We start from the raw sequence: 27,747 nt of genomic DNA, 5'->3' as shown, positions 1-27,747 counted from the left end.
ATTTTTGCTATGGTCTGTTTTGTTTCTTTTGCATTTATATCTGCGCTAATTGTTACGATTTCTTTCCTTCTACTAACCTTGGGTTACCTCATTTCTTCCTTTTCTAGTTTCTTTAGATGTAGAGTTAGGTTATTTAGTTGACTTTTTTCTTGTTTCTTGACGTGTGCCTGTATTGCTATGAACTTTCCTCTTAACACTGCTTTTACAGTGTCCCAGAGGTTTAGGGTTGTTCTGTTTTCATTTTCATTCATTTCTATGCACATTTTTATTTCTCTTTTGATTTCTTCTATTATTTGCTCATTATTCAGCAGTGTGTTGTTCGGCCTCCATATGTTGGCATTTTTAATAGTTTTTCTCCCGCAATTGAGATCTAATCTTACTGCATTGTGGTCAAAAAAGATACTTGGAATGATTTCAATTTTTTTGAATGTACCAAGGCTATATTTATGGCCCAGGATGTGATCTATCCTGGAAAAGGTTCTGTGTGCCCTTGAGAAAAAGTTGAAATTCATTGTTTTGGGGTGAAATGTCCTATAGAGATCTATTAGGACTAATTTGTCTATTGTATCATTTAAAGTTTGTGTTTCCTTGTTAATTTTCTGTTTAGTTGACCTATCCATAGGTGTGAGTGGGCTTTTAAAGTCTCCAACTATTACTGTGCTATTGTTAATTTCCCCTTTCATACTTGTTAGTAATTTTCTTACATATGGTGGTGTTCTTACGTTGGGTGCATAAATATTTATAATTGTTATATCTTCATCTTGGATTGATCCTTTGATCATTATGTACTTTCCTTCTTTGTCTCTTTTCATACTCTTTGTTTTAAAGTCTATTTTATCTGATATAAGTACTGCTCTTCTTGCTTTCTTTTGGTCTCTATTTGCGTCGAATGTCTTTTTCCAGCCCTTCACTTTCAGTCTGTATGTGTCCCTAGTTTGAAGTGGGTCTCTTGTAGAGAACATATACGGGGGTCTTGTTTTTGTGTCCATTCAGCCAGCCTTTGTCTTTTGGTTGGGACATTCAACCCATTTACGTTTAAGGTGGTTATTGATAAGTATGATCCCATTGCCTTTTTCTTTATTCTTTTCGGTTCAAGTTTATATACCCTTTCTGTTTCCTGTCTAGAGAAGATCGCTTAGTATTTGTTGGAGAGCTGGTTTGGTGATGTTGAAATCTCTCAGCTTTTGCTTGTCTGTAAAGTTTTTGATTTCTCCTTCATATTTGAATGAGATCCTTGCTGGGTATAGTCATCTGGGCTGTAGGTTACTTTCTTTCATCACTTTAATATATTTAGCCATTCCCTCCTGGCCTGAAGAGTTTCCATTGAATGATCAGCTGTTATCCCTATGGGGATCCCCTTGTGTGTTATTTGTTGTTTTACCCTTGCGGCTTTTAATATTTTTTCTTTGTGTTTGATCTTTGCTAATTTGATTAATATGTGACTTGGTTTATTTCGCCTTGGGTTTATCCTGTTAGGAACTCTCTGGGTTTCTTGGAATTGGGTCATTATTTCCTTCCCCATTTTAGTGAAATTTTCAACTATTATTTCCTCAAGTATTCTCTCATGGTCTTTCATTTTGTCTTCTTCTTCTGGGACTCGTATGATTCGAATGTTGGGGCGTTTAACATTGTCCCAGAAGTCTCTAATATTGTCCTCATTTCTTTTAAGTTGTTTTTCTTTTTCCATCTCTGTTTCATTTATTTGTACAATTCTATCTTCTAGTTCGCTTATACTGTCTTCTATCTCCGTTATTCTACTGTTTGTTTCCTTGAAAGTGTTTCTGATCTCATCTATTGCATTATTCATTGTATATTGACTCTTTTTTCCCCTCTAATTCCTTATTAAACATTTCTTGCATCTTCTCAATCCTTTTCTCCACTTTATTTATCTGTAACTCCTTTTTGCTTTCCACATTTTGAATCATTTTCACAATTAAATTTTGAAATTCTTTATCAGGTAGGTTCCCTATGTCTTCCCCTTTTGTTTGTGTTGGTGGGCATTTATCCTGTTCCTTTACTTGCTGGGTGTTTCTCTGCCTCTTCATCTTGCTTATATTACTGTGCTTGGGGTGGCCTTTCCGTCCTCTGGCAGTTTGTGGAGTTCTCTTTATTATGTAGTTACCTCGTTCTGTGTGGGGTTGGATGGGTGACTTATCAAGGTTCCCTGGTTTGGGAATCTTGTGTCAGTGTTCTAGTGGGTGGAGCTGGATTTCTCTCTGGATTGCAATGGAGAGTCCAGTAATGAGTTTGTGATGTCAGTGGTTTGGGGTGGCTTTGGGCAGCCTGTATGTTGAAGCTCAGGGCTATTTTCCTGTGTTGCTGGAGAATTTGGGTGGTATTTATTTCACTGACACTTGTTGACCCTTCGGATGTGCCTGGTTTCAGTTTATGTATGGAGGCATTTGATGGGCACCTATCAATTAATGTTCCCTGGAACAGGAGGTCTCTGGTGTTCTCAGGATTTGGCCTTAAGCCTCTGCCTCTGGTTTTCAGTCTTATTCTTGCAGTAGGCTCAAGACTTCTCCCTCTGTTACCTCCAAGGCAGTTCCTTCTATTGTAAAATCTCTTGTGTTTGCTGGTCACTTCAGTGTCTAATTCCCATCCTGACACCAGGGGGTGGTGTTGGACACCGGCTCACCTGTTCGGTCCTGCCGTGGGGAGGGAGGAACGCTGCTAAGAAATATCACTGGCATCTGTGGGGAGTGCTCACAGTGTCTTGACTACTGTGGGTATGTGCCCGCTATCAGCGTGTGTGTTTTCCCTGTTTATGCTGCTCAGGCTCTTGGTTGTCTGCCAGGTGCTGTCCCTGGCCGGTGCTGGGTTGCATGCACTTCCCAGGTCTGAGCGACTCAGGTTCAGGTCCGCGAGTACTCCACAAAAGCGCAGACTTGGCTGGGCCTGTGTTTTGTGCCTTTCCCGGTCTGAGCAGCTCAGGTGACCAGGGGTTTGGCGAGTGTGGTCGCTGTGGCTTATCGCCTCCCCAGTCCCTGCTGCTTGGTTTTCTGTGTGTACAACCAGAACACTTTCTCGGGCAAATATTGACTGGCCCAAATCCAAGAAGTCTTGGTTAGCAAGGAAGCCTGACTGCAGCTTGGTATGGGAAGCCTGTCTGGGGCCGCAGCTGCCCCTTCCGGAGCTGGTTGCCCTCCATGCCTGTTCCGGCGGGAGCTGGGGGATGGGCCGCCCACAGCCGGCTTGCTTTGCTCAGTCCTTTGTTATGTGAGCGGGACTGGAAGACTCTTAGGATGGGGCTTTTCGCTGCACAGTCTGCTTTGCTCCCGTTAGAGCGCTCAGATTGCCCTCGGGGCGTTCAGGCCCTGTCCTCTCTCTAAGCGCTGACATCTCGCCTCCCTGCCCGGCCCCCACCTGCTAGTGGTGGGTGTGGGCGTCTACACCACTTCTCCACTGAAAGATTCCTCTGGGCACTTAGTCTGTGGGATTTAATTATTTATTTCTCTTTTCTCCTAGTTATGTGGCCCTCTGAGTTTCCAAGCCTATCCACAGAGTCGCCTGTGTTTCCAGGTGTTTGAAAACTTCTCTCTCTTTTTTTTTTTTTTAAGCCTCCCTTCCCAGGACGGAGCTCCCTTCCTCCTTCTTTTGTACCTCTTTATCTTTTATGCTGTTTCCTACCTTGTTTCGAAGTCTATGGGCCGCTTTTCTGGGTGCCTGATGTCCTCTGCCGGTATTCAGAAGTTGTTTTATGGGATTCACTCAGTGTTCAAATGTTCTTTTGCTGATTTTGTGGGGGAGAAAATGGTCACCCTGTCCTATTCCTCCGCCATCTTCTCATGCTCCCCTTAGTTTCAGTTCGATCATAACCATATTTTGAACGAGGTTATCCTCACATTTAGTAACAATCAAAAGAAGAGTTGATCATAAAAATGTCTCTACAGTATCTTTATTATTCCGAGATAAGAAGAAGAAGCATATTAAAGCAATGGGTAATATTGGTGATCATAACTCTGACTTCAGTTCTGAAATTAGTGGAGCAAATGTATTTTCAGACTTCAGAAGTTTAACTGTGCCATTCATACTAAAGCGTTCTACCGTTCAGATAGTTGCTCATGCACGTGCCCTAACTTGATATTATTTCTCTTCTCCATCATCAATATCAGTTAGACCACAAGAAAATATTGTGATACATCAACCTGCTATTTCTCTTATTGATTTTTTAATGGAAGGGTAATTGTTTTAAAGTCTTTGACTGTGTGGATCACAATAAACTGTGGAAAATTCCGAAAGAGAAGGGAATACCAGACCCCTGAGCTGCCGCTTGAGAAACGTGTATGCAGGTCAGGAAGCAACAGTCAGAACTGCACATGGAAGAAGAGACTGGTTCCAAATAGGAAAAGGAGTACGTCAAGGCTGTATATTGTCAACTTGCTTATTTAACTTATATGCAGAGTACATCATGAGGAATGCTGGGCTGGAAGAAGGACAAGCTGGAATCAAGATTGCTGGGAGAAATATCAATAAGCTCAGATATGCAGATGACACCACCCTTACAGCAGAAAGAGAAGAGGATCTCAAACGCCTCTTGGTGAAAGTGAAAGAGGAGAGTAAAAAGGTTGGCTTGAAGCTGAATTTTCATAAAACAAAGATCAAGGTTTCTGGTCCCATCATTTCATGGGAAATAGATGGAAAAACAGTGGAAACAGTGTCAGACTTAATTTTGGGGGCTCCAAAATCACTGCAGATGTTGATTGCAGCCATGAAATTAAAAGACGCTTACTCCTTGGAAGGAAAGTTATGACCAACCTCGATAGTATATTAAAAAGCAGAGACATTACTTTGCCAACCAATGTCCGTCAAGTCAAGGCTATGGTTTTTCCTGTGGTCATGTATGGATGTGAGATTTGGACTGTGAAGAAAGCTGATCGCCGAAGAATTGATGTTTTTGAACTGTGGTGCTGGAGAAGATTCTTGAGAGTCCCTTGAACTGCAAGGACATCCAACCAGTCCATTCTAAAGGATATCAATCCTGGGTGTTCATTGGAAGGACTGATGCTGAAGCTGAAACTCCAATATTTTGGCCACCTCATGCAACATGTTGACTCACTGGATAAAACTCTGATGCTGGGAAAGTTTGAGGGCGGGAGGAGAAGGGGACAACAGAGAATGAGATGGCTGGATGGCATCACCGACTCTCTGGACATGAGTTTGAGTGAACCCTGGAGTTGGTGATGGATAGGGAGGCCTGGCGTGCTGTGATTCATGGTGTCGCGGAGATTCGGACACGATTGAGCAACTGAACTTAACGGAACTGAACTGAATTATTTTACCGAATTTTGCTGTATTCAGCGAGAACACAAAATAAATCAGGCATAGATATACCAATATCCCCTCTCTTTCGGAACACCCTCATATCTCCCTCTCCATCTCACAATCTAAGTTGAGCATTTTCACTGGGTGTCACTTAGCAGCTGCTCTATATCAAATGGCTGCAGTGTCTACTTGACATATTTTGGCAGCTATGTCTGCTTCTATTTTGCAGTACCACATTGTAACTTCACTATGCAACAGTGATTTTGGACTGAGGGTGGAAACTTCTACCTTTCCAGGTGTATAGGGTAATGTGCCAGCCCATGACAAACCTTTCCCTAAACTATAATAGGCAGGCCATTCATATTTCCCTGAATTTTGCAAGAATTCCGTGTGTCTCCAGAGGGGTGCTGAACTCATATTTTGACCCTCCTGGCCTATGTGAACTTTGCAAGAATTCCATGTGTCTTCAGAGGGATGCTGAAGTCATATTTTGACACTCCTGACCTATGTGAACTGAGCATGAACCCAGGAAAACATGATTAGCAAACGGCAGCCTGCTCAGAGCTTGGTGGCAGATGTGGTCTCTGGGGCTGTTATAACTGCAGCCTCGTGCCTTCTGCCTTGGTCTGATGCAAACATTCCTCTCTGCCTCTGTGGAGGACAGGGCCATAAATGGAAGCCTGTTTGCACATCTTTGATATTTTGTAAAAGACTCTTGAGAGTCACTTGGACTGCAAGGAGATCCAACCAGTTCATTCTAAAGGAGATTAGTCCTCGGTGTTCATTGGAAGGACTGATGCTAAAGCTGAAACTTCAATACTTTGGCCACCTCATGCGAAGTGTTGACTCACTGGAAGACTCTGATGCTGGGAGGGACTGGGGTAGAAGGAGAAGGGGATGACAAAGAATTAAAAGGCTGGATGGCATCACCGACTCGATGGACATCAGTTTGATTGAAGTCCGGGAGTTGGCAATGGACAGGGAAGTCTGGCGTGTTGTGATTCATGGGGTCTCAAAAAGTCGGACACGACTGAACCACTGAAAGGAAATGAACTGAACTGAATGTGCAATCGTTGGTTCTGTGAGTGTCTGTTTTCCCTATATGGTCGTAGAGAATTATCTCAAGAAAGGACTGTTTTGCATTTTTGTCTCTGGTGTTCCCATGGATTAGGTTGCTACGTCACCTTAGACCTGTCAGATCATCCCCAGACCATTAAAACTGGGTCCTTATCATAGGGCAGGTGATACAGTCCGGGCATCCCTCCTAGGTCCACCTCAATGATGGTGGACAGGTGTATCTGATTTTTTTCTCTGCTGGAAATTACAGTTAGGCACATTCGCTTTTCTTTTTCTTTCCCTTGGTTATGTTGCTCTAAGCAATCCCAGAGTTCTCCACTGTCACTGTTCTGAGTGGGTTCACAATTGTCTGCAAGCTTCTCCTCGTTTACAACTTCCTCTCCAAAAACAGCCTCAGCCCCTAAATACTTTGTCTCTCTTTGTGTCTCTTTTATTTTTTCCTACTTCCTTTTCAAAGGAAAACATGTTTGACTTCTGGGTATCTTGGGCCATTCAACAGTGTTCACAATTTGTTGTCTGGAAGTTCTTCCATGTGCAGTCGATGCTTAGATGAATCTGTTGGGGAGGGAGTGGCCTTGTCCTCCTATTCCTCTAATATTTTGCGACCAACTGCCATCCGTCAAGACCCATCTTATTAACTGAAATGCTATTGTTCTTCAGCCACTAAGCCATGTTTGACTCTTTGTATCCCTTTGGACTCTGGCACAAGAGGCCTCTCTGTCCCTCATTGTCTCCCATAGTTTCTCCGAGATCATGTCCTTCGAATCGCTGATGCTCTCCAGATGTCTCATCCTCTCTCACCTACTGATCCCCCTGCTTTCAACACTTTCTATATATCACGGTCTTTTCTAATGAGTCAGCTCTTTGCCTCAACTGGACAAAGCTTTGGGGCTTTATTTTCAGCATCAGTCCTTCCAATGAGTCTTCAAAGTTGATTTTTTTACAATTCATTTGTTTGGTATTCCTGCAGTTCAAACGAATCTCACAAGTCTTCCCCAGCAGAGCAGTTCACAGTCAGTAATCCCTTGGTGTTCTCATATCTGTACATACCTTTGGAAAGACCAGAGATATGACTCTACGGGCCACTGTAGGTCAGTTACGTTTTAGTTTTTAAAGACAGTTTCTAGCAACGCATGATTAGCTTGTGAGATGAGAGCAACTATGCTGTACTTTGAGCATTCTTTAGTATTGCCTTTCTTTGGGATTGGAATGAAGACTGACTTTTCCAGTCCGGTGGCCACTGCTGAGTTTTCCAAATTTGCTGGAATATTGAGTGCAGCACTTTCACAGCATCATCTTCCAGGATTTGAAATAGCTCAACTGGTATTCCATCACCTACTCTAGCTTTGTTCATAGTGATGCTTCCTAAGGCCCACTTGTCTTCACATTCCAGGATGTCTGGCTCTACATGAATGATCACACCATCGTGATTTTCTGGGTCCTGAAGATCTTCTATGTACAGTTCTTCTGTGTATTCTTGCCACCTCTTCTTAATATTGTCTGCTTCTCTTTGGTTCCTAATATTTGTGTCCTTTATTGAGCCCACCCTTGCATGAAATGTTCCCTCAGTATTTCTAATTATCCTGCAGATATGTTTAGTCTTTCCCATTCTATTGCTTTCCTCCATTTGTTTGCATTGATCACTGAGGAAGTCTTTCTTATTTCTCCTTGCTATTCATTGGATCTCTACATTCAAATGGGTATAAATTTCCTTTTCTCCTGTTCTTTACACTTCGCTTCTTTCACAACCATTTTTAAGTCCTCCTCAGACAGCCATTTTGCTTTTTTCATTTCTTTTTCTGGGATGATCTTGATTCCTGTCTCCTGGACAATGTCATGAACCTCCACCCATAATTTATCAGGCACCCTCTCTGTCAGATCTAGTCCCTTAAAACTATTTCTCACTTCCACTGTATAGTCATAAGTGAATTGACTTATGTCATACATGAATGGTATAGGGGTTCTCTCCAGTTCCTTCTATTTCAGTCTGCATTTGCAACAAGGAGTTCACGATCTGTGCCAGAGTCAGCTCCTGGTCTTGTTTTTGCTGTCTGTATAGAGATTCTCCATCTTTGACTGAAAGAATAAAATCGATCTGATTTCAGTTTTGAACAGTTGGTGATATCTTCTCTCTGTCATTTGTTTGTCCAGATTAATAAAAATGTGTTAAATTATATTTTGACCAAAAAATAATTGGGAAAATTTCAAATACTAATGGTATTTAAATGATATTTACCATAGACTTATAACATATTTCACTTGAGGATCATAATTTCTACGACTATGTAAGTTTTTAAAACTACTAACGGAAGGGGATTATTTGATACTGTTTATATTTTATGATTAAAGGAATCCATTTTCTTTGTTTTTCTGATCTATCTTGATTGAAAGAGTTATGAAATATATTTCCCCCTTTGGTTTTAGTTTCAGTTCTATCATAACCATATTTTGAACGAGGTTATCCTCACATTCAGTAAGAATCAAAAGAAGAGTTGATCAGAAAAATGTCTCTACAGTATCTTCATTAATCCGAGATAAGAAGAAGAAGCATGTTAAAGCAACGGGTAATGTGGATGGTCATAATTCTGACTTCAATCCTGGAACTAGAGAAGTGAATGTATTTTCAGCCTGCAGAAGTTTAAGTGTGCCATTCATACTATAGCGTTCTGCCATCCAGATATTTGCTGATACAAGTGCCCTAACTTGAAATTATTTCTTTTCTCCATCATCAATATCAGTTAGACTACAGGAGCATACTGTGATACATCACCCTGCTGTTTCTCTAATTTTTTTTTTTTCAATGGAAGGGTAATTGTTTTACCGAATTTTTCTGTATTCTATCAGAATTCAAAATAAATCAGGCATAGAAATATATATATATATATATATTATATATATATATATATATATATATATATATCCCCATCCCTTCCGGAACACTCTCCCATCTCCCTCTCCATCCCACAATCTAGGTGGAGCACTGTTCACGGTGTTTCACCTAGCAGCTGCTATACGCCAAATGGCTGCAGTGTCTATTTGACATACTGTGGCAGCTATGTCTACTTCTATTTTGCAGTACCATATTGTATCTCCATTATGCAACAGTGATTTTGGACTGAGGGTGGAAACGTCTACCTTTCCAGGTGTGTACGGTCATGTGGCAGTCCATGACAAACCTTTCCCTAAAATAAAACTCGCAGCCCATTCATGTTTCCCAGTACCGGAGATCTCTGATACATTGTTGCCTCTCTTTCTAGGTCACTACATCAATCGTCTTCATTATTTAAAAATCATTCTAATACAACTGGTGTACCAAATTGGTGTCAGATTATGCACGACACTGAAGATTAAATTAATGTTGGGAGATGTCAACAAATTCCTACAATTCTCTTATTTGAAGAATAAAGTTATATGTTCATTTTCATAGTGTCAATTTCACTTTGAAATAATTAAGAGTAACTGAGCATTTCAGTTCCTGGATATTTTGTTCTGCTTTAATATAAAATTTTCTGTTCAAGGAAACATTCAGTATGCATCATAGGTACATTACACCTAATGAATTGTTTGAAGAAATAGAAAATGTAAACAATGTGAGAAGGCAAAATGTAAATAAATTGACTTCTGAAATCATCCAGGCAGAACTGACTGGGTGTTTAAGATAGAATGGTATGGGGGAAGGATCAGATACAAATCAAATTTAGAAACAACAAATGTGCATATATATTTTAATGCTTTCTCAGTTTTATTATATTATACCAATCATTGCAAAGAAAGCTAAGAGGTTAGACAGAAGGTTCTCTGCATTAAAAAAAGAAAAAAAAAGGGTTTCACTTGGAAATATAGATGTAGCCTACTCGATAATCATGATCACTAACATACCATGATGGGATAACAATGATAACATGACATAGTCAAACATTGCACTGCAGTCAGCAAAAGATAGGCATTTTATAAGTTGTATTCAAAAGGGTCATTCTTGCTCTGCTCTCCTTATGTCATGCCTTTATTTCCTCCCACCAACACACCACCCTATATTTCCTCATGTATATTTTGATGTTGCTTTGCTGTTCCTACAAAGATAGACTTAAATCCTTGTGGTGAATGCAACATCTCAGCAAGGTAATCAGTTCTTGGAAGATATGACATTTCTTTCCCTTACAAGCTTCATTATCTATCTGTTTCACAGAATTTCTAGAGCTACAATCAGGCAACGTATTTTCAGTCATAATAAGCCACATTCCACAACTTTTCCTAAACACTTACTTGGGAATGGAAAGAACTTGTCTTCTTCCTACCAAGTTAACCACAGATGTCCAATTCTTCTATATGTTGTATCTGTACACAAGTTGCCTTATGTATCTTTCACATCAGCTAAGACATCAGTTCAGTTCGGTTCAGTTCAGTTGCTCAGTCGTGTCCGACTCTCCGCGAACCCATGAATCACAGCACGCCAGGCCTCCCTGTCCATCACCAACTCCCAGAGTTCACTCAAACTCATGTCCACAGTGTCAGTGATGCATCAAGCCATCTCACTCTCGGTCGTCCCCTTCTCCTCCCACCCCCAAACTTTCCCAGCATCAGCGTCTTTTCCAGTGAGTCAACTCGTCGCATGAGGTGGCCAAAGTATTGCAGCTTCAGCTTTAGCATCAGTCCTTTCAATGAACACCCAGGATTGATCTCCTTTAGAATGGACTGGTTGGACCTCCTGGCGGTACAGGGGACACTCAGGAGTCTTCTCCAACACCACAGTTCAAAAGCATCAATTCTTCAGCGATCAGCTTTCTTCACAGTCCAACTCTCACATCCATACATGACCACGGGAAAAACCATAACCTTGACTAGACGGACCTTGTTTGGCAAAGTAATGTCTCTGCTTTTTAATATGCTATCTAGGCTGGTCATAACTTTCCTTCCAAGGAGTTAGCGTCTTTTAATTTCATGGCTGCAATTAGCATCTGCAGTGGCTTTGGAGCCCCCAAAAATAAAGTCTGACACTGTTTCCACTGTTTTTCCATCTATTTCCCATGAAGTGATGACATGGTGCTTGCCAAATGAAGTATTTTAAGTATTTCCTGAATTAGCAATAAAAGGTGCTAAATAAATTGGCAGTCAAAATCTATATACATTACTTGACAACATCCCATAGTGTCCAACATTACCATCATTCAGTTCAGTTCAGGTTGACTTCAGTCCCTCAGTCGTGTCAAACTCTTTGAAACCCCTGAATCACATCATGCCAGTCTTCCGTGTCCTTTACCAACTCCCGGAGTTCAATCAATACCACCTCCATCGAGTCGGTGATGACATCCAGCCCTCTCATTTTCAGCCGTCCCCTTCTCTTCCTGCCCCCAATCCCTCCCAGCATCAGAGTCTTTTCCAGTGAGTCAGCTCTTCGCATGAGGTGGCCAAAGTATCGGAGCTTCAGCTTCAGCATCAGTCTTTCTTATGAACATCCAGGACTGATCTCCTTTAGAATGGACTGGTTGGATCTCCTTGCAGTCCAAGGGACTCTCAAGATCTTCTCCAACACCACAGTTCAAAAGCATCAATTCTTCGGCTCTCAGCTTTCTTCACAATCCAAGGCTCATATCCATACATGATCCCGTGAAAACATAGAGCCCTAGCTAGACGGACCTTTGTTTGAAAAGTAACGTCTCTGCTCTTTTATATGCTATCTACGTTGGTCAGAAATGTCCTTCCAAGCAGTGATCTTCTTTTAATTTCATGGCCGCAATCAGCATCCGCAGTGATTTTGGAGCCCAAAAAATAAAGTGTGACACTTTTTCCACCGTTTCCCCATCTTTTTCCCATGCCGTGATGGGACCAGATGCCATCATCTTAGTTTTCTGAATGTGGAGCTTCAAACCAACATTTTCACTCTCCTCTTTCACTATCATCAAGAGGCTTTTGAGTTCCTCTTCACTTTCTGCCATAAGGGTAATGTCATCTTCATATCTGAGGGTATTGATATTTCTCCCAGCAATCTTGATTCCAGCCAGTGCTTCTCCCAGCCCAGTGTTCCTTCATGATGTACTCTGCATAGAAGTTAAATAGGCAGGGTGACAATATACAACTTTGACACACTCCTTTACCTATTTGGAACCAGTCCGTTGTACCATGTCCAGTTCTAACAGTTGCCTCCTGACCTGCATACAGGTTTCTCAAGAGGCAGGTCAGGTGGTCTGGTATTTCCATCTCTTTCAGAATTTTCCACAGTTTGTTGTGATACCCACAGTAAAAGGATTTGGCATAGGCAATGAAGCAGAAATAGATGTTTTTTTGTAACTCTCTTAGTTTTCCCATGATCCAGATGATGTTGGCAATTTGATCTCTGGTTTCTCTGCCTTTTCTAAAACGAGCTTGAATATCTCGAAGTTCACATATTACTGAAGCCTGTCTTGGAGAAATTTGAGCATGAATTTACTAGTGTGTAAGATGAGTGCACCTGTGAGGTCATTTGAACATTCTTTGGCATTGCCTTTCTTTGGGAATGGAATGAAGACTGACCTTTTCCAGTCCTGTGGCCACTGCTGAGTTTTCCAAGTTTGCTGGCATATTGAGTGCAGCACTTTCACAGTATCATCTTTCAGGATTTGAAGTAGCTCAACTGGAATTCCATCACCTCCACTAGCTTTGTTCGTAGTGATGCTTTCTCAGGCCCACTTGACTTCACATTCCAAGATGTCTGGCTCTCATTCAGTGATTACACCATCGTGGCTATCTTGCTTGTGAAGATCTTTTTTGTATAGTTCTTCTGTGTATTCTTGCCACCTGTTCTTAATATCTTATGCTTCTGTTAGGTACATAATATATCTGTCCTTTATCAAGCCCATCTTTGCATTAAACGTTCCCTTGGTATCTCTAATTTTCTTGAAGCGATCTCTTGTGTTTCCTATTCTGTTCTTTTCCTCTATTTCTTTGCACTGATCACTGAGGAAGGCTTTCTTATTTCTCCTAGCTATTCTTTGGAACTCTGTATTCAGATGCTTATATCTTTCCCTTTCTCCTTTGTTTTTTACTTTTCTTCTTTTCACAGCTATTTGTAAGGCCTCTTCAGACAGCCATTTTGCTTTTGTGCATTTCGTTTCCATGGGCATGGTCTTGGTCCCTGTCTCCTATACAATGTCAAGAACCTCCGTCCAGAGTTCATCAGGCACTCTATCTACCATATCTAGTCCCTTAAATCTATTTCTCACTTCCACTGTATAATCATAAGGGATTTGATTTGGGTCACATGTGAATGGTGTAGTGGTTTTCCCTACTTTCTTCATTTTAAGTCTGAATTTGGTAACAAGGAGTTCATCATCTGAGCCACAGTCAGTTCCTGGTCTTATTTTTGCTAACGGTACAGAATTTCTCCATCTTTGTCTGAAAAGAATATTATCAATCCGATTTCGGTGTTGACCATGGACAGCTGATGATGTCCATGTGTAGAGTCTTCTCTTGTGTTGTTGAAAAATGGTGTTTGCTGTGACCAGTGCGTTCTCTTGGCAAAACTCTATTAGCCTTTGCTCTGCTTCATTCCCTGAACCAAGGCCAAGTTTGCCTGTTACTCCAGGTGTTTCTTGACTTCCTACTTTTAACATTCCAGTCTTCTATAATGAAAAGGACATCTTTTTTTCAGTATTAGTTCCAAAAGTCCTGTATATCTTCATAGAACCATTCAACTTCAGCTTCTTCAGCATTACTGTTTGGTGCATAGCCTTGGATTACTGTAATATCGAATGGTTTTTCTTGGAAATGAACACGTTTCATTCTGTCGTTTTGGAGACTGCAACCATGTACAGTATTCCGGACTCCTTTTTTGATCATGCTGGCTCCTCCCTTTGTTCTAAGGTATTCCTGCCCAGAGTAGCAGATATAATCATCTGAGTCATCTGACTTAAATTCACCCATTTAGTCCATTTTAGTTCACTGATTCCTAGAATGTCTACATTCACTCTTGCCATCTCATTTGACCACTTCCAGTTTGCCTTGATTCACGGACATTACATTCCAGGTTTTATGCATTATTGCTCTTTGCAGCATCGGACCTTGCTTCTATCACCAGTAACATCCACAACTGGGTACTGTTTTTGCTTTGGCTCCATCCCTTCCCTCTTTCTGCAGTTTTTTATCCACTGATCAATAGGAGCATACTGGGCACCTACCACCCTGGGGAATTCCTCATTCAATATCCTATTACTTTGCCTTTTCATACTGTTCTTGGGGTTCTCAAGGCAGGTATACTCAAGTGGTTTGCCATTCCCTTCTCCAGTGGACCGCATTCTGTCATACCTCTCCACCATGTCCTGCCTGTCTTGGGTGGCCCCACATGGCATGGCTTAGTTTCTTTGAGTTAGACAAGGGTAACCATCTTTGACATTTATATTTAACTGAGAATTAATAAGGTGGTGTGTCTTCATTTTAATGCAATGTCTAGGTTTGTCAGAGCTTTTACATCCAAAAGCAAGTGACAGTTAATTTGATGACTGCAATCACTATTCTTAGTAATTTTCGAGCCAAAGAAAATGAAGCCTGTCACTGTTTCCACATATTTCAGTTTAGTTCAGAACAGTCTCAGTCGTGTCCTTCTGTTTGCTACCCCATAAATTACAGCATGTCAGGCCTCCCTGTCCATCACCAACTCCTGGGGTTCACTCAACCTCATGTCCGTCGAATCGGTGATGCCATCCAGCCATCTCATCCTCGTCCATCCCCTTCTCCTCCTGCCCCCAACTCTCCCAGCATCAGAGATTTTTCCAATGAATCAACTCTTCGCATCACGTGGCCAAAGTATTGGAGTTTGAGCCTCAGCTTCAGCCCTTCCAATGAACACCCAGGAATGATCTCCTATAGAACGGATTGGTTGGATCTCCTTGCAGGGACCCTCAAAAATTTCCTCCAACACCACAGTTGAAAAGCATCAATTCTGCACTCAACTTTCTTCACAGTTCAACTCTCACATCCATATTGACCACTGGAAAATACACAGCCTTAACTGGACCGATCTTGGTTGGCAAAGTTATGTCTCTGGTTTTTAATATGCTATCTAAGTTGGTTTTAACTTTTCTTCCAAGGAGTAAGCGTCTTTTAATTTCATGGCTGCAATCAGCATCTGCAGTGATTTTGGAACCTAAAAAATAAAGTCTGGCACGGTTTCCGCTGTTTCTCCATCTATTTCTCATGAAGTGATGGGACCAGATGCCATGATCTTAACTTTCTGAATGTTGAGCTTTAGTCCAACTTTTTCACTCTCCTCTTCCACTTTCATCAAGAAGTTTTTTAATTCCTCTTCACTCTCTGGCATAAAGGTGCTGTCATCTGCATATTTGAGGTTATTGATATTTCTCTCGGCAATCTTGATTCCCGCTTGTGCTTATTCCATCCCAGTGTTTCTCATGATGTACTCTGCATATAAGTTAAATAAGCAGGATGACAATATACACTCTTGACATACTCCTTTTCCTATTTGGAACCAGTCTGTTGTTCCATGCCCAGCACTAACTGCTGCTTCCTGACCTGCATACAGTTTTCTCAAGAGACAAGTCAGGCGGTCTGGTATTCCCATCTCTTCCAAAATTTTCCACCATTTATTGTGATCCACACAGTCAAAAGCTTTGCATAGTCAATAGAGCAGAAAGAGATGTTTTCCTGGAACTCTCTTGCTTTTTCCATGATCCATCGGATGTTGTCAATTTCAGCTCTCTTTCCTCTGCCTTTTCTAAAACCAACTGGAACATCTGGAAGTTCACATGTTTACCCCTTCTATTTACCAAGTAGTGATGGGACCAGATGCCTTTTTCTTTGTTTTCCTGAATGTTGAGTTGTCAGCATGGTTTTGCACTCTTCTCATTCACCCTCATCAAAAGACTCTTTATTTTTTCTTCACTTTCTATTTGTTTCAGTGTTGCCATCTATATAATCTGAGGCTGTTTATGTTTCTCCCAATCCTTGATGCAAGCTTGTGATTTACTCATCTGGTATTTTAATAGTATACTCTAATATAGATTCACATAAGCTGAGTGACAATACAGAGATTTGTCACTTTCTTTTCCCGGTTTTGAATATTCAGTTGTTTCATATCTGGTCCCAATTCTTTCGGCTTGACTCATTTAAGGGTGCTTTCAACGTTTACTTCCTCCAGAATCTTCCAAGTACCCCACCCCTTATTGTTTTGGTGTTCTCCTTCTAGACACCTAAGTTTCTCATTGTGGGACATTTATCACTGCTGCGCTTTACCTGTTTAACTTGTTGTTTTCGTTGCACACCTCACTGTGCTTCATTTATTTCCTCATTTCTGCCTCCACCTAATTAGTTCTTTCTCTGTCTCAATTATTCTACTGTTGGTTCCTTCCAGGCTGTTGTTAATCTCAGATATTGTATTGATTTTTACTGCTTAACTTCTCTTTATTTCTTCTAGATCCATGTTAAACATGTTTATTTCTACTCATTCCGGTGCCCCAGTGTATTTACTGGCAATTCTACATCTCTTTCAAGATTTTTATCTTTACCCTCATTATTCTGAATTCTTTTTCAGGAAAACTTCCTAACTCCTCTTCTTTTCCTTGTTTTTGTGGGGTTTTTAAAAAGATTTTTTAAATATTTACCTTCACCAGGTGCATATTTCTCTACCTTTTCATTCTGTTTCGATTACTGTGATTTGGGTCCCCTTTCTGCAGGCCGGAGAATTATAGCTCCACTATGTTGTGGAACCTGTCTTTTGTGGGTGGGATTGGACCAGTGACTTCTCAAGGTTTAATGTTTTGGATCATTTGTGTGTGTTCACTGGCAGGCAGATCTGTATCTCTTCTCTCTGAAGTGCAATGAATTGTCCATGGACTGTGCTTTGGGGCGTTTGTGGGTCTGGTATGGCTTTTATAATATTCATTGTTGTGTTTCTGTTTTACTGGAGAATAGCTGTGGGTTCTCTTTTACTGAACTTACTGACTCAAGTGTGGAGATTGCTTTCCATGTAGACACGGAAACTCTGGGGTGTGTGCTTGTCCTTTAATATTCCTTGAGGTAAGGAGTTCAATGTTGATCTAAATGTTTGGAATCGACGCCCTGGCCTCTGGGTTTCTGTTCCCAGGTTGCAGTAACATCAAAAATCCATGCAGTACAGAAGATAAAACCCGAGGTTAATGGTGGCACAATTCTCCTCATCCGGAAAGAATCAAAGGGATTCACAGAATTTCAGACAGCAGAGAAAAGGAAAGAGGGAGAAAGAGGTGCCTAGGGGGAGATATGGGAGAGTTAAAAGGGGAGAGAGCAATCAATTCGGTAAAACGAATCCATAAGTGAAATCAGATCGTAAAGATTTTGTTACTAAAGTCACAACATTGATATCAATTTTTGGAAAGTAAAAGTTAAGAACCAAAAATAAAATATAGACTTGTTTAAATAGTGTAAAAAAAGAAAACAGAGTCCAAATTCATTCTCTCATATATAAAACGTGTTTAAAAAATAGATTTACGTGTGTTTTGCTTGAAAGCTAATAATAGTTAATAGAATAAACGTTTAGGTTATCATAAAGGACTAAAATAGTTCAAACTTAAAGAAATCATATAGAAACTGGAGCCTATTATACAGAGTGAAGTAAGCCAGAAAGAAAAACACCAATACAGTACACTAAGGCATATATATGGAACTTAGAAAGGTGATAAGGATAACCCTGTATACGAGACAGCAAAAGAGACACAGATGTATAGAACAGGCTTTTGGAATCTGTGGGGGAGGGCGAGGGTGGGATGATGGGATAATGGCATTGAAACATGTATATTATCATATGTGAAACGAATCGCCAGTCCAGGTTCGATGCACGATACAGGATGTTCGGGGCTGGTGTACGGGGATGAACTAGATGGATGGGATGGGGAGGGAGGTGGGAGGCGGGTTCAAGATAGGGAACATATGAACACCTGGGGCAGATTCATGCCAATGTACAGCAAAACCAATACAATGATATAAATTAATTAGCCTTCCAATAAAATAAATATATTTTTTAAAAAGAGAGGAAATAAATCTCATAATTTTAAAGTAGCTGTGTGCTTTTTGGTGTCAATACAGTGTCAGACAGTCTCTTGTTGAAGCTTGTACTTGTCAAAGGTGACTGTTGTTCCTCACTTGATCAGTCTGGCCATATATTGCAGACTTATTACGTTTAACCTGTCACTTCTGGGTTGGTTTATGCTTCTTTGTTTATATTTCCTTCTTTTATTTGAAAGCCTCTCCATATCTGGTTTTCACCTTGAAACGAGGGTGCAGTAGCCTCTTATTCGACCTCACCTGTTCAGTGATTGGGGGTGAGAGGTGGGACACAGAAAACAAATGCCATTGGGATAGTGGGGGTGCTTGAGGTCTATTGATCACATCGGGCTTGCCAATGACAAATGTGGCATGTACTTTCTGGGTCCACCCTGTTCAGACTCCTGGTTGATACATGAGGGCACAGTCCCAAGTGGGCCCTGTGTTTCATGCACTTCTCAGCCAATCAGGCAGTTAGGTGCTTGGCAAGGGCCATGACCACTATTGGCTATGTGATTTGTGCTCTTCCCAAGTCCAAAACCTCGGGTGAGTGGTTGGAAGCAAGGCACAGTCCCAGGTGGTCCATGCATCTTATGCAACTTTCTGGTCTCAGCCACTCCGTTTGCTGCCTGTGTCTGCAGAGGGCACAGTCTCAAGTGTGCCAGGCATCAACTCATGTAACTGACCTCAAGCTGTCATGTTTCTGGGCTATGTGAACTGTTCTTGAAGTGAGGAATTCATCACGAGCAACTGTCAGCCAGCTTAGAGTTTGGCAGAGGATGTGTCTGGGGCCAAGATTCTATTAGCCTATTTCCTTCTTCCTCTGGCACTCGTACACGTTCCTCTCTCCCTCCGTGGAGGAATGGGTCTTAAAAGGACACTGGCTTGGTCTCCTTTGGTATTTTCTAGTGCACAATCTTCTGTTCTGTGAGTATGCCATGGTTCAAGATGTGGCCTTAAAGCCTTCTCACAGGAAAGGTCCTTTCTAAAATTTCTGTCTCTAGTGTCCCCATAGTTTAGGTTTGCGTGTTACCTTAGCTTCGTCAGATTGTCCTCAGGGCACTAATGCCTGATTCTAACCATAGTGTGTTTGATACATCCCAGACATCCCTTCGATGACCCATGTATGACAGTGGAAGGGAGTATCTGAGTCATTTCTTGGCTAGTGATTGCATTTATTGGCATAATCTGTGTTTTTATTCTTCCTCTCTTCCGTTCTATTTCTTCCCCGACTGACACCTATGAGAGAGCGTTTCTTATTTTGTGCAAATTTCTCCTCCATTAAGACTCCTTCTCCAAGGCGGGTCTCAATCCCTAAAAACATTTCCTCCCTTTCATTACTTATTTTTTCTTACCTACTTTTTAAGAGACTGGTTTTCCTTTATCGGTTTCTAGGGCCCATCAACATTGGTCACAAATTTGTTTCTGGAAGGTGTTCCATGTGCAATCTATCCTTTGATGGATTTGTGTGGGAGAAAGTGGACTCAGGCTCCTATTCCTCTAACATGATGAGACCCCACCGAGACCCTGGAAGATCCATTTTATTAACTGAAATCTTCTTGTTGTTCAGTCACAAAGTCTTGCCAGACTCTTTCTGTCCCCTTGGACTGCAGCACACAAGGCCTCTCTGCCCCTCACCATCTCCCAGAGTCTGCTTGAGATCATGTCCATTGAATGAGTGAAGCTATACACTCTTCTCCTCCTCTCTCATGCAAATCATGAAACAAGATTTAATTGGCTCCTAAGAATCAGGGTCTTTTCTCATGAGTCAGTTCTTTGCTCAGGTGGTCAAAGCTTTGGAGACATAGCTTCAACATCAGTGATTCTAATGAATCTTCAGAGTTGATTTCCTTTAAGTTTGAATGGCTTGATCTCCTTGCAATCTAATGGACGCTCACAAGTCATCCCCAGCAGAGCAGTTTGGTGTTCTCACATCTGTACATGTCTACTGGAAAGACCATTAGTGTACTCAATGTGCCTCCTTTGGTCAACTCAACTATTCACTTTTTAACACGCTTACTAAATATGTGAGTGCCATTTTTCCAGGAAGCACCTGTATTCTAATTTTATAACTGCCATCACATTCATAGTGAATGTAGAGCCACAAAAGAGGAAATCTGTCATTGCTTCTGCCTTTTCCACCTTTATTTCCCATGAAGCAGTGGGACCAGATGCTATGATCTTACTTTGTGTAATACTGAGAATTCAAGTGTACTCTTTATCCTATGTTTTCCTATCAACATTGAGAATTATTTTATTCTTGTACCATTTTTTCCCCCTCAGTGTTTTGGATAAGAAATTGTTTTCTAAGAGCATTCTAAGATGATCGTTACTCATCATATATAATACTGCTCTTTTTAAGTTTCCTGTTGGAGCATTTGTGCCATGCTTCTGTGACAACTCTGTAAAATGTTGACAATATACACAGTCTATAATGCATTTCTCTATTAACATAATATATTGAGCCTCTTCATGTTATCTCTAATGTGGCACCTACAAAAATACAAAGGAGGACAAGAAATAATGATATGATGTAAAGGGGGACAAGAAGCCGAACCGCTGTGTCATGAAGGGAGAGAAGTTTTGATCATCAATGATTTCTACTCAAATATTTGGTACCAGAAGTTTAAAGTGATGAAATAAAAATGTACACACTGAATTATGGAAGAGCTATTTTAATGTACACATCATATAATTTCAGTGTTCAGCTAGCCAGAGAGCCTGATTATGATCTATGCACAGTGCATGGTACATCTGTTTAACCCATTAATTTGAATGTTTAAAATTATATCCAACGTGAGGAGAGGAACAGCAGTCTTAGAACTGTATCTCTAAGTAAATGAGAGTTGCGGTTTTATGGGCTCAAGGTGCCCTCATATGTATGAACCCCATCACTATTACAGAAAGCACACTGGGTGATCAGCTCCATTAAGGGACAGCCTTTCAGAATAGGATCTATATTATTCAGCCAGAAAGTTATTAAGTAACTTTGGGCTTCCCAAACAGTTCATTTAAGATCTTGGGAACAAGCAAAGACCTTGACCACCTAAATAAAGTTGTCTAAAATTATATTTTGACATATACACATATATACACATATGTGCATGTGTGTGTGTATTAAAAAATGTACAATGGCTTTTAATTCCTGTTAGGCAAAGCAGCAATGGAAAAAAATTTAAAACCCAAAAGTAGAATTATTCAAAAGTCTCAGTTCAGTTCAGTTCAGTTCAGTCACTCCGTCGTGTCTGACTCTCCATGACCCCATGAATCACAGCACGCCAGGCTTCCCTGTCCATCACCATCTGTCTACTCGGTTATTGAATATACGTAAGCGGAAGAAATACGAGAACTCCTTTATATCACTCCCCTCTTTTCGTAAATAGCTACCAATTTTCAAATGTTTATCCAGGCTTAATGACAAAAATAAAGTTATAGAAATATATATATATATATATACATAATAGATATACATATATCTATATAAAGTAGAAAGATATGTTTGCATAACAAAAAATATTGATATCAAGCTTAGATGTCAGATTTATTTCCAGTTCCATGCTCAATCTCCTCATGAAATAGCCAAAGTTGTAGTTAACTCAAACACTCCAAGAGCTGGGATAGGAACATGCAACTGAGATTTTCAGTCACAGTTATAATCACGCTCTAAATCCAACACTTTATTTCATTTCTTGTTCTAAGCAGTCCCGTCTTAAGATTGAAAACTATGAAAACCGAGAGAGAGGGGTAGGAGGTTCTAGACTTCCTCGTGTTCCCAGAGTAATTTTAATCAGAGAAACTAGAAAAGCCAGAAACAAAGGAAAATGATCAAGCAATATAGAATAATAATGCTTAAACATTAAGCAAAGTCAAGGATCTTTAGTTCCTCCTCAAGGGCCATAGATAACATTCTGAGCAATATCCTGTGAACAGTTTTAGAGATACTAAAGCCCCAATGAGGCTGAAATGTAAGTACCTAGACCACAGAGTAGTTGGAACCTGATGGACAATGATGTTGACTCCCAATATCCTCAGGAACAGGCCACTAGGTGAATGTTCCCAAACTATTCACACACCACATGCCTAACCTCACTCTGTCAAAAAGATAGTTCCCCTGAAAGTATTTGGGGAGTGTGTGTCTTTGAAACACCAGCTGCTAGGACACCTTGCTTGGTTCCACAACAAACTATTGCACAGAAGTGAGTAACCCAAGTTTGGTTGGGTAAGAGTTCAATTCAGTTCAGTTCAGTTCAGTCAGTCGGTCGAATCCAACTCTTTGTGACCCCATGAATCACAGCATGCCAGGCCTCCCTGTCCAACACCAACTCCCGGAGTTCACTCAAACCCTCCTCCATCGAGTCAGTGATGGCATCCAGCGATCTCATTCTCTGTCGTCCACTTCTCCTCTTGCCCTCAATCCGTCCAACCATCAGAATCATTACCAGTGAGTCAACCCTTCGCATGAGGTGACCAAAGTATTGGAGCTTCATATTTAGCATCAGTCCTTCCAATGAACAACCAGGACTGATATCCTTTAGAATGGACTGGTTGGATCTCCTTGAAGTCCAAGACTCTCAAGAGTCTTCTCCAACACCACAGTTCAAAAGCATCAATTCTTTGGCGATCAGCTTTCTTCACAGTCCAACACTCAAATCCATTATGATCACTGGAAAAGCCATACCCTTGACTAGACGGACCTTTGTTGGCAAAGTAATGTCTCTGCTCTTTAATATGCTATCTGGGTTGGTCATAACTTTCCTCCCAAGGAGTAAGCGTCTTTTAATTTCATGGCTGCAATCAACATCCGCAGTGGTTTTGGAGCCTAAAAATATAGTCTGACACTGTTTCCCCATCTATTCCCCATGTAGTGATGGGACCAGGTGCCATGATCTTAGTTTTGTGAATGTGGAGCTTCAAGCCAAATTTTTCACTAACCCCTTTCACTTTCATCAAGAGGCTTTTCAGTTCCTCTTCACTTTCTGCCATAAGGGTGATGCCATCTTCATATCTGAGGGTATTGATATTTCTCCCAGCAATCTTACTTCCAGCCTGTACTTCTTCCATCCCATCGTTCATCATGATGTACTCTGCATAGAAGTTAAATAATCAGGGTGACAATATATAGCCTTGACGTACACCTTTTCCTATTTGCAACGTGTCTGTTTTTCCATGTCCAGTTCTAACTGTTTCTTTCTGCCCTGCATACACGTTTCTAAGGAGGCAGGTCAGGTGTTCTGGTGTTCCCATCTCTTTCAGAATTTTCCACAGTTTTTTGTTATTCTCACAGTCAAAGGCTTTGGCATAGTCAATGAAGCAGAAATATATGTTTCTCCGGAACTCTCTTGCTTTTTCCATGATCCAGAGCATGTTGGCAATTTGATCCCTGGTTCTTCTGCCTTTTCTAAAACCAGCTTGAAAATCTGGAGGTTCACATATTGCTGAAGCCTGGCTTGGAGAATTTTGAGCGTGACTTTACTAGCGTGTGAGTTGAGTGCAATTGTGTGGTAGTTTGATCATTCTTTGGCATTTCCCTTCTTTGAGAATGGGATGAACACTGACATTTTCCAATCCTGTGGTCATTGCTGAGTTTCCCAAATTTGCTCCAAATTGAGTGCAGCACTTTCACAGCATCATCTTTCAGGATTTGAAAAAGCTTAACTGGAATTCCATCAGCTCCACTACCTTTGTTCTTTGTGATGCTTTCTAAGGCCCACTTGACTTCACATTCCAAGATGTCTGGCTCTAGGTCAGTGATCACACCATCGTGATTATCTTGGTTGTGAAGACCTTTTTTGTACACTTCTTCTGTGTATTCTTGTCACCTATTCTTAATATCTTCTTCTTCTCTTAGGTCCATAAAATTTCTGACCTTTATTGAGCCCATCTTTGCATGAAATGTTCCCTTGGTATCTCTAATTTTCTTCAAGAGATCTCTTGTCATTCCCATTCTGTTGTTTTCCTCTATGTCGTTGCAGTGATCACAGAGGAAGGCTTTCTTATCTCTCCTTGCTATTCTGTGGAACTCTGCATTCAGGTGATTATATATTTTTTTCTCCTCAGCCTTTCGCTTCTCTTCTTTTCACAGGTATTTGTAAGGCCTCCTCAGACAACTATTTTGCTTTTTTGCATTGCTTTTCCATGGGCATGGTCTTGGTCCCTGTCTTCTTTACAATGTCATGAGCCTCCATCCATAGTTCATCAGACACTCTATCTATCAGATCTAGTCCCTTAAGCCTATTTCTCATTTCCACTGTATAATCATAAGGGGTTTGATTTCAGTCATATTTGTATGGTTTAGTGATTTTCCCTACTTTCTTCAATTTACGTCTGAATTTGGCAATAAGGAGTTTATGATCTGAGCCACGGTGAGCTCTGGTCTTGTTTTTTCTAACTGCATAGAATTTCTCCACTTTTGCTGCAAAGAATATAATCAATCTGTTTTTTCTGTTGACTGTCTGGTGATGTTCATGTATAGAGTCTTCTCTTCTGTTGCTGGAAGAGGTTGTTTGCTATGACCAGTGTGTTCTCTTGGCAAAACTCTCTTAGTCTTTGCCCTTCTTCATTCCGTGCTCCAAGGCCAAAGTTGGCTGTTACTCCAGGTGTTTCTTGACTTCCTACAAATTTCATTCCAGTCCCCTCTAATGAAAAGGACATCTTTTTAAAGTGTTAGTTCTAAAAAGATCTTGTAGGTCTTCATAGAACCATTAAACTTCGGCTTTTTACGTGTTACTGGTTGGGGCATAGGCTTGGATTACTGTGATATTGAATGGTCTGCCTTGGAAATGAACAGAGGTCATTCTGTTCATTTGGAGATTGTATCCAAGTACAGCATTTCGGACTCTTTTGTTGACCATGATGACCACTCCATTTCTTCTAAGGGATTCCTGCCCACAGTAGTAGGTATAATAGTCATCTGAGTTAAATTCACCCATTCCAGTCCATTTTAGTTCACTGATTCCTAGAATGTCTATGTTCACTCTTGCCATCTCTTGCTTGACCACTTCCAATTTGCCTTGATTCATGGACCTAACATTACAGGTTCCTATGCAATATTGCTCTTTGCAGCATCGGACCTTGCTTCTATCACCAGGCACATCCACAACTGGGTACTGTTTCTCCTTTGACTCCATCCCTTCGCCTTTTCTGAAGTTATTTCTCCACTGATCTGCAGTAGTATATTGAGCACCTACCGACGTGGGGATTTTCTCATTCACTATCCTATTATTTTGCCTTTTCATACTGTTCTTGGGATTCTCAACGCAAGTATACTGAAGTGGTTTGCCATTCCCTTCTCCAGTGGACCACATTCTGTCAGACCTCTACACCATGACCCGCCCAACTTGGGTGGCCCCACACAGTATGGATTAGTTTCATTGAGTTAGACAAGGCTGTGGTCCGTGTGATCAGATCGACTGGTTTACTGTGATCACGATTTCAGTGTGTCTGCCCTCTGACGCCCTCTCTCAATACCTACCATCATATTTGGGTTTCTCTTACCTTGGTTGTGAGGTATCTCTTCACGGCTGCTCCAGCAAAGCACAGCCATTGCACCTTACCTTGGACGAGGGGTATCTCCTCACGGCTACCCCCTCCTGATTTTGAACGTGGAGCAGCTCCTCTCGGCCGCCACTCCTGGCCTCAGGAGTGGGTAGCTCCTCTCGGCCACCACTGAGAAACACTTTTATTTCAGAAACCAAATAGATTTACTGATGTGATTTATCCATATAAAAATTCTTTAGCAATGAGATTTTGCAGGCTCATGGATTTGAGTAAGGAGCCTGTATTTTAAGTTTATGCTGAAGTAAACACTGGTTGAACATTATGCTTCAATTGCTAGGAGACTAGTGACTTTGTGATGTCACAGCGACCGGTCCATTGCTAGGAGATCAGTGACTTTTTGAAACACTGTGATGGTCTGGGAGTTTCCCTCTGTAGGCCAGCCAAGCAGCATTTGAATTTTCAGTGTGTAAAATCAGACAAATGAGAAAAGTGTTTGAAGAAAGTTTTTTCTGAGATGGCACATATTTCTTCAAAAAATCAAGATGTGCCTCCTAACGATGAATCCACTGGTTCAGAAACCTCCATCAGACCTTTGCATGATTATACACTTGTTGGAGACTCGGTTTTGTGATCTATTATTGAAATATATGCTTTTCAGGCTTTGTCTGAGGCAGTTCTGATGAAAAGACCACATTACACATTTTCTGTCTCTGAAACAGGTGAACTGAATGATTTTCTTTGACTCACTTTTCCACAAAAATTGTGCAATAGAGTGGAAAGTGATCAATTTGAATCTATTTGGTGGGATGAGAGTGGCACTTGTATAGTGATCAATGAACTCTTCAAGGAAGAAATCTTGGAAAGAAAGGCACCTTTCAGGATATTTGAAACCAATAATATGAAATGTTTAGTTTGACAGCTGAACGTTTATGGGTTTAGTAAAAAGCAACAACCTCTTCAAAGATCTGCTTCACTGTCTGACTTTCTGGAAGAAGAAAACAACATCTCTCTTTTGAGCAAGGTATTCCAAAATTTTCACTTATTGGCAATATGTAAGATTAAATCATGTCACCTAGAAAGCATGTTACCATTAGTAGCTAAAACAGAATTTAAGATTGAGATAGCAAATTGCTGAAGAAGCTTTATTTTTTGAAATTGAAAACAGCTGGAGGATATAGTATTTGACGTTTAACAAACTTTCCAATCAACTTGAAACAAGATACGAGTCTTGAAGCTACTTAAAGTGGTATTTACTGTATATATACAGCATATTTTTAGTTGAGAAGCATAATTGTTTCTACCATGTTAGCTGTTAAAACTAATCTGGAGGCGTTTTAGTTGAGGCAATTTAATTAGTATCATTGAAGGAATATTTTTTTTCTTTTTAAAATTTATTTAATTAGAGGCTAATCACTTCATGGGAAATAGACGGAAAAACAGTGGAAACAGTGTCAGACTATTTTGGGGGCTCCAAAATCACTGCAGATGCTGATTGCAGCCATGATATTAAAAGACGCTTACTCTTTGGAAGGAAAGTTATGACCAAACTTGATAATATATTAAAAAGCAGAGACATTACTTTGCCAACCAAGGTCCGTCTAGTCGAGGTTATGGTTTTTCCCGTGGTCATGTATGGATATGAAAGTAGGACTGTGAAGAAAGCTGATCACCTAAGAATTGAAGCTTTTGAACTGTGGTGTTGGAGAAGACTCTTGAGAGTCCCTTGGACTGCAAGGAGGTCCAACCAGTCCATTCTAAGGGAGATCGATCCTGGGTATTCACTGGAAGGACTGATGCTAAAGCTGAAGCTGCAATACTTTGGCCACCTCATGCGACGAGTTGACTCACTGGAAAAGACTCTGATGCTGGGAAAGGTTGGGGGCGGGAGGAGAAGGGGACGAC

This window comes from Moschus berezovskii, chromosome Y (genome assembly GCF_049115385.1).
Source record: "Moschus berezovskii isolate FMDL1 chromosome Y, NW_MosBer_1.0, whole genome shotgun sequence".
Classification (NCBI taxonomy): domain Eukaryota; kingdom Metazoa; phylum Chordata; class Mammalia; order Artiodactyla; family Moschidae; genus Moschus; species Moschus berezovskii.
This window is presented reverse-complemented; position numbering follows the sequence as displayed.